Source organism: Myotis davidii, unplaced genomic scaffold, assembly GCF_000327345.1.
Source record: "Myotis davidii unplaced genomic scaffold, ASM32734v1 scaffold444, whole genome shotgun sequence".
NCBI lineage: Eukaryota > Metazoa > Chordata > Mammalia > Chiroptera > Vespertilionidae > Myotis > Myotis davidii.
This window is the reverse complement of record NW_006294767.1, coordinates 693,701-701,219: the sequence shown is the minus strand read 5'-3', so window position 1 is coordinate 701,219 and position 7,519 is coordinate 693,701.

The window sequence follows — 7,519 nt, the reverse complement described above, 5'->3', positions numbered from 1 at the left end:
AACTTGCTTCAGTGGGGCTTTGGTGCTCACTGGGTCTTACCAGCCCAGTGTTGGCATAGATGTAGAGTTGTAATCTGGTATGGTCTAACACTGACCACTGGGTACACTAGCTCTTGGGTCTCCAGGGAAGTGCAAAGTCAGGCACTGCCTGGGGCCACCCGTTAGGAGCTACAGAGAGATCTGCAGATTCATCCTCTTTGTATCAGGTTTGGAAGTGCCCAGATGAGGCATGGCTATGAAGCAAGGCAGGCTGGTGCTGGTATAGGGTCTTGGGCCTTTTATTGATAGGTTTGGAGCTCCCTGACCCAGCTGTAGCTTGTTTGAGATTTTGAAGGACAGGCCATTCATATGCAAAAGCTGCTGCAGGCAGGTTGGGTGGGGTTGTAAATTGGATGAGGTGGGGTCTTAGGGAATCTTCAGGGCAAGGTGGAGCAAACAGAAATGGTTGCCAGTCACCCCTGCAACAGGGGAGGTTCCAGCATGGTAACAATGATCCCTGTGAGTACCTCCGTCTGGGAGAAAGCCACCCCCAAGTTCCTGCCCCGATGCCAGACAAGTGTGTCCCCCAGAGCCTCACCCTGGTGCTGGAGCTTAGAAGAAGCAGGACCTTGTAAGTTCAGTTCATGGTCCAGCTCTGGGACCCTGGGCTGGGGGGCTGGTGTGGGCCTGGGACCCCTTGCTCCTCCAGGTGGGCTCTGCAGAAACCATCTCCCTCCCGATTAAAAAAGCAACACACAGGTGTGCTGGCCCAGTCTGTTCCATGCCTCCACACCTCCTACCAGTCTCAGTGTGCTCTCTTCTTTACTTCTCTAGTTGTAGGACTTCCATTCAACCAGCTTTCCACTGGTTCTGGATGATGGTTGTTCTGTATTCTAGTTGTAATTTTTATGTGGTTGTGGGAGGTGACAAGTATAGGTGTTTACCTTCACTGCCATCTTCTCCTTTGCCCATTTTTAAATTGGATTGTTTGGGGGTTTTTTGGTATTGAGTTGTATAAATTGTTTATAAATTTTGGATATCAATCCCACATCAGCAATATCATTGGCAAATATGTTCTCCCATTCAGTGGGCTGTTTTTTCATTTTGTTGATGGTTTCCTTTACTATGCAAAACCTTTTTAGTTTGATGTAGTCCCATTAGTTTATTTTTTCATTTTGTTTTCCTTGCCTGAGGATATGTACCAGAGAAAATATTGCTACAAGAAATGTTTGAGATTTTACTGTCTATGTTTTTTTCTAGGAATTTTATGGTTTCAAGTTTAACATTTAAGTCATTAATTCATTTTGAGTTTATTCTTGTGTGCAGTGTAAGAAAGTGGTCTAGTTTCACTTTTTTACATGTATCTGTCCAATTTTCCCAGCACCATTTATCAAATAGACTATCTTTATCCCATTGTATGTTCTTGCCTCCTTTATCGAATATTAATTTACCATAAAGGCATGGATTTATTTCTGCCCTCTATACTCTGTTCCATTTATATATATGCCAGTATTGTGCTGTTTTGATGACTCTGTCCTTGTAGTATAGTTTGATGCAAGGTAGTGTAATTTCTCCAACTTTATTCTTCTTAACAGCTTTACTATTAACAGCCCAAATCTGGAAACAACCCAAAATCCACCAGCAGGTGAAGGGCAAACCAATGATTATATGTATATACATATATATCTCCACACAATGGAACTCTACTTGGCATTTAAAAAGAATGAATTATTAGATGTATCTGAAAAGTGTGAACAAGGTCAGGCAGTAAAAGCATACATACTGTATTATCCCATTTACAAAGAATTCCAGAACTTGCAGATAAATCTATAGTGACAGGTCAGCATTCCCAGGGCAAGAAGAGCAGGGAGAGGACAGGTGAAAGCTTTGGGGATGACAGACACATTCATAATCATCTTGATTATGATCCTGACTTTATTGTGTACCTATTTATCAAAACTTACCAAATTGTACATCTTAAATACATGCATTTTATTGTATTTCAAATATAACTCAATAAAGCTGAAAATTTGACACAAAAACCCATAATGAATGACATCCAATTGTAAAGAAAAGGATTTAGGTACATAGGATGAAAAATTCTTTAGCAGAGGAAAGGGGTCTGTAAGGAAAAGTCTCACAAGTTTAGCACTGCATGGGTGAAGATTATATTTAAGGACAAGTAGTGGACACTAATTATGCTAGGTACCCATAGTCACTAGTGAGGGATGATTAAACAACTGAACAACAGGCTGCATGGGGCGACCAGGCCAGCAGGGGATGCAGTTGGTGGCAACCAGGCTGGCAGGGGGGGCAGTGCAGAGGGGCAGTTAGGGGTGACCAGGCTGGTAGGGGGGCCAGTTAGGGGCAACTAGGCCAACAGAGGGGGGCTGTTGGAGATGACCAGGCTGGCAGGGGGTCAGTTAGGGTCGATCAGGCAGGCAAGCAGATGAGCAGCTAGGAACCAGTGGTCTTGGATTGTGAGAGGGATGTCTGACTGCGAGGGGTCTTGGATTGGAGAGGGTGCAGGCTAGCTGAGAGGACCTTCTCCCCTAACCACCCCCCCAACCCCCATGCACTAATTTCATGCACTGAGCCTCTAGTAGAAATAATAATTAGAACAGTCACAATTCCTGATTTTGGAACACCCTGCAATCAAAAAGCACATTCATACCCATCAGCTGAGGGACTCCTCCCCACAGCAGGGAGGGTGTCTCCCTCCTGCGTGGTGTTTCTCCTCATCCTCGTTGCCCCTTCCTTAATTCATCCCCATCCTCTCTTGCCTGGACAATTGCAGAGTCTACAGACTGGAGAAAGGAGGCACAAACTGTGTCACACCTGCACAGTGGAATTCTATCCAACAAAGACACAGTAACTGCAAAAGGAACCTCATAGATGTAGCATTGAGGAAAGAAGCCCAACTCTAAGCATGCACAGTTCCATTCCACCTGTATGAAGGCTCAGGACAGGTGAAAAAATTCTTGCCTGACAAACTTGGGGTCCTGGTCACCCCGTGGTGGGATGAGAGGTAGCCTTGGGGGTGCTGGGGTGTCCTGAATCTCAATCAGCTGGGCATGTTGTACATGTACAAGCTGCCTCACTGGTCTTCCTCTCTTCTACCCCCCTTACCGGGTGACCTCTCAATGTACCCATCAGCTTTGAATCATCCCTTTGATGACTTTCAGGGGTGGTCACAGTCCCCAGCCTGGCCTGGGAGGCTGGCTGTAATCACCCACTCCCTTCTCCCTATCCATCTCCCCCTGGGCCTGGTCAGCCCAATCTGGGCATCAGCTCCTCCAGGCCACTGGCCAGCCCACAAGGCTCACTCCGGGCATCACCTCTCTAGGATCATCCTGACTCCACGGGGGTCAATTAGCATATTTCCTAATTATGCACTTGGGGGTGTAATTATGCACCCCCTCCACGGTGGTTTTTCTTCCAAGGTGGGGCCCGGTGGTCACCTTCATCACCTCCATCTTAGGGGCACAACTCAGGTGCACTGATCCCGGTCTATGGCCTTGTTTTCAGGCTCCCTTGGTGGCGAGGAGCAGAGAGAAATTTACTGTAGATAGAGGCAAACTGATCAATGATGGATCAATCATTGGGCCCCAGGCCAGGTAGAGTGAGGTTCTTTCCAGGTAACTCCAGCTTTCCCTGGGAGCTTTCCTGGGGGAGAAAGGGCAGCCCAATGTCGTGGTGGGGCGGGAGGCACGTGGCCCAGCACAGGGCAGCTGGGTGAGAAAGCTGCATGGATGAATGTGACGTGAGACCACTAGAAAACCCCCTCTGGGACCCTGGATTCTTTTTGGCTGATCATCCGTCACGTAAGTCCACTTGGCTGACACTGCCACCCAGCTTGGCCGGAAGAGCCTACCTCCACCATGCCTCAGGTGGACAGTCAGGCAGGACTGAGCCCAGCTTCCCACTGGAGGGGCACAAGCTGTGTGCAGACAGAGGAGGGTACAGGGAGGGACAGGTGAATGTGTCTGTCATCCTTCAAACTCTGGAGAGACAGGTGTGTGTGTGGCCTGCCCTGGGTTGGGAACTGTGCTGGCCTCGGGCATGGCAGGAAGCTGAGAGGAAGGGCAGGCTGCAGACGGAGGGCACGGATACCATCTCTCCTGAACCGGCTGCAGGCTGAGGGCACGGGGGCTCCTGGAGTGCCGCTTCTGCCTTCTGACTTCTTAACGCGGGTGCTGGAATCTCCGGATCTGTGTGGGACAAGTCCCGGGGGGAGGGAAGGGACCACGGGCAGAGAACGGTGGCAGAGAGCCAGAGACTGGAAGGGAGGAGAGGAGTCCTCGGGCCCGGGGGACGCTTCCCTGAGCCTCTTTCCCGGGCTGTGGCATGACTTTATCTTGCATCAGGCTGTTGCAGCCCATTGATTCTGGCCAAGACAGCCAGGGCTTAGCTTCCTCTGACCTTGGCCTAAATCCCAGCCTCCCTGCCCAAACAGAGACTTCTCCTTGGCGTCCTGCCCTTTCCCAACCTGGACCGCACAGTGGGGCATGGTGACCCAGGGAATATGACATTCAGGGTCAGCATCAGAGGCCACTGAGAGAAATGCCCCAAGAACAAGATGGGAAACAGGCCTTTGGGGGAAGCTGGGGGCATTAGGGCTCTTGCAGGGAGCAGCCTTCTCACTTCAGGCAAGATAACACAGATAATGAGATTAGAAACACTTTCTGTGTGCCACGTGATTGCGACCACTGGTGGAGTGGGTAGGCTTCTTGTTTCCATTTTATAGATGAGGAAACTGAGGCTGAGAGAGGTCCAATGGCCTGCCATGGCCTCCATCCTGCTGCAGGCAGAGAAACCACCCAGTGAGCTCAGCCTCCTTGGAGCTGGCCGCTTTGGAGGCTTGCACCCGTCTTCTGTTTCTGCTTCCTTCTTCACCTCTCAGGTGACACAGCCTCATCTCTGTCCGTCTGGCCTCACTGAGTCAGCTTTCCGGGAAGCTCTGGCTCCTGTCTGCAAGGACAGGAATGCGGGAAAGGAATGTGGGGTCCAGAGCCTCTGCTCTGCCTGGGCTCCACATCCTACACCCAGACCCGCTCATCCCCACCCTCCCCTGCAGATGGAGAAACACCCTTCACCATCCACTCTATCTGCACACACTTTCGTCCCTGGCGCAGTGCCTATAACGAGCGCCTGAAAACAAATACCCGCAGCCTCGCAGGTCAGGAATGCGAGCACCTCCTAGGGTACATTCTCCGTCTCGGCTGTGGTCAAGGCCAGGACCCCTGGAATAGTGCTGAGCGTGCTCCTGGCTGGGAAGACAGGATAAATAGTCGCCGGTTACAGGGATAAACAAAACTTCCATTCCCTTTTAACTGCTCGGGGCCATGCTTAGAGTTAATGTTTCAAAACATCTGGAGGAACACGGTGGTTTTTCTTCCAAGGACCTCTGCAGAGCTTTTGTGGGTTACCGCACAGTGTCGGTGCACATACTTTCATCGGGAAAATGGGCCTGAGATGAGCATGGCCATGGACCTCCCTTCTCACGGAGTCCGGGGCCGTGCGTGCACATTTCCAGGAGACTTGCTGGAGAATTGTCCCGGGATGTTGACAGAGTTGGACATAGAAAGTGGTTTGACCATCCAAGGCTGGCCGAGCAACTGCCTGCCATGGAATAACCACCTAGACCCAGAGCGCCCACGGGGTTTGTTTGGCTGGTGTCTGTGTGTGTGTGATGCTGCATTTGGCCTCAGGAACTGGAAACTCTGGCAAATTCAGACATGATCAAATCTTCTAACTTAGTCATCACTGCTTATTACTTTTGTTTGGTCTTACTGAAGCAAGAATGATGGCTGGGCATGCATGCCCTGCCCAGAGCTCTGCTCCTCGCCATAGGGTGGACAGCCATGCATGGAAGGGTGGCCTGTGGGAGGTGAGGGATGGGGTGGAGGTCTCCCTCACAAACAAGCATCTCACAGCCCGTAAGGGATGGGAGAAGGAGGGGAGGAAAAGAGAGAGAGAGGCCCAGTACTTGCCCTTTGAAGTTTAAGTCCAGGTTTAAGAAGTCCAGACCTGGGAAAGGGGAGGAGGGTGAAGGCAGGGTGGGGCGGAGGGGTGGATGGTCTGGAGATAACGTACAGTGGAGCAAGCATAACTTCAGAGGCATCTCTTCCCCTCCCCAGAGGCCTCGCAGGTCTGCTCCGGCGGCTGCAGTCAGGAAAGAGCAGCACCAGAAACAGTTTACCCCACACCCAATGGTGCCTGTCCCATGAGCCCTTGCTAAGGGGTTTTGTTGGCCAGAGCCCGTCCAGAGATCCAGCCTCCACAGTAGGCAGCCTAAAGCAGCATCTGTGGGTTCCAATCAATGAATTGATGTCCTTCTCATTGAACAGGAACCATGGGGCAATGATTTCCTCCACAGGTAAGTGGGATGGTATTTGTCAGATAGGACATGGCAGACCTCAAAAAGCCGGTGGTGACTGTGGCTACAAGATCCAAGCTCTGTCCTCGCCTGGAGGTTGAAGGCACAGAGAAGATGCGGCAGGGATGGTCAGATGCTCTTCAGAGTTCCTGCAACAGGTCAAAAGGTGGTGTCTTCAACAAGATACCACCTGGGGTTGACGTCCCTAAAGGCCCTGATGCAGAAGCTGAACAAGAACCAGAATGAGTGTAAATGGTTTGCTCTATAAACAAAAATGATCTCAATAACTTGCCATGGCAAATGTAAAGGTTCAGTCATAACTCTTTTCTTTGTTCATATACTTAATTGAGGTAGAATTCACATAATAAACAACTGTTTTAACGCATACAATGCAAGAGCATTTAGTGCATTCACAGTGTTGTGCAACCTCCACCTCTCCCTAGTTTTAAAACATTTTCAAAACACTCGTCCCAGAAAAACACCCAATAACCATTAAGCAATCATTTCTCACTTCCCTGCCCCCAGCCCCTGGCAACCACCAATCTGTATTCTGTCTCTATGGATTTGCCTATTCTGGATATTTCATAAAAAGGAAGCATACAACATGTGAACTCCGGTGTCTAACTTCTCTTGCTGAGCATAATGTTTTTGAGGCTTGTAGCATGTGTCAGTACTTCATTCCTTTTTAAAAATATATATATTTTTATCGATTTTAGAGAGGAATGAAGAGGGAGAGAGGGATAGAAACATCAATGATGAGAGAGAATCATTGAGTGGCTGCCTCCTGCATGCCCCCTACTGGGGATTGAGCCCATAACCTGGGCATGGGCCCCTGACTGGAATAGAACCCTGGACACTTCAGTCCAAAGGCTCTATTCACTGAGCCAAACCAACCGGGGCCTTCATTCCTTTTTATAGATAAACTAGAGGCCCTGCGCACGAAATTCGTGCACAGGCAGGGAACCTAGGCCTGGCCTATGATCAGGGCTGATCTTCCTTGGCTGCCAGCAGCTGGACCTGCCCCTTGCCACTAGTCACCCTCTGTGTGTGGGGTGGCTAGGGCCCCATTTGCACCTCCCTTGGCCTGGCACCACCTGCATCTGCTGCCGCCCACCCCCAGTTGCCCATTCCCCATTGGGTGACTGGAGTCTTCTGGCCAGG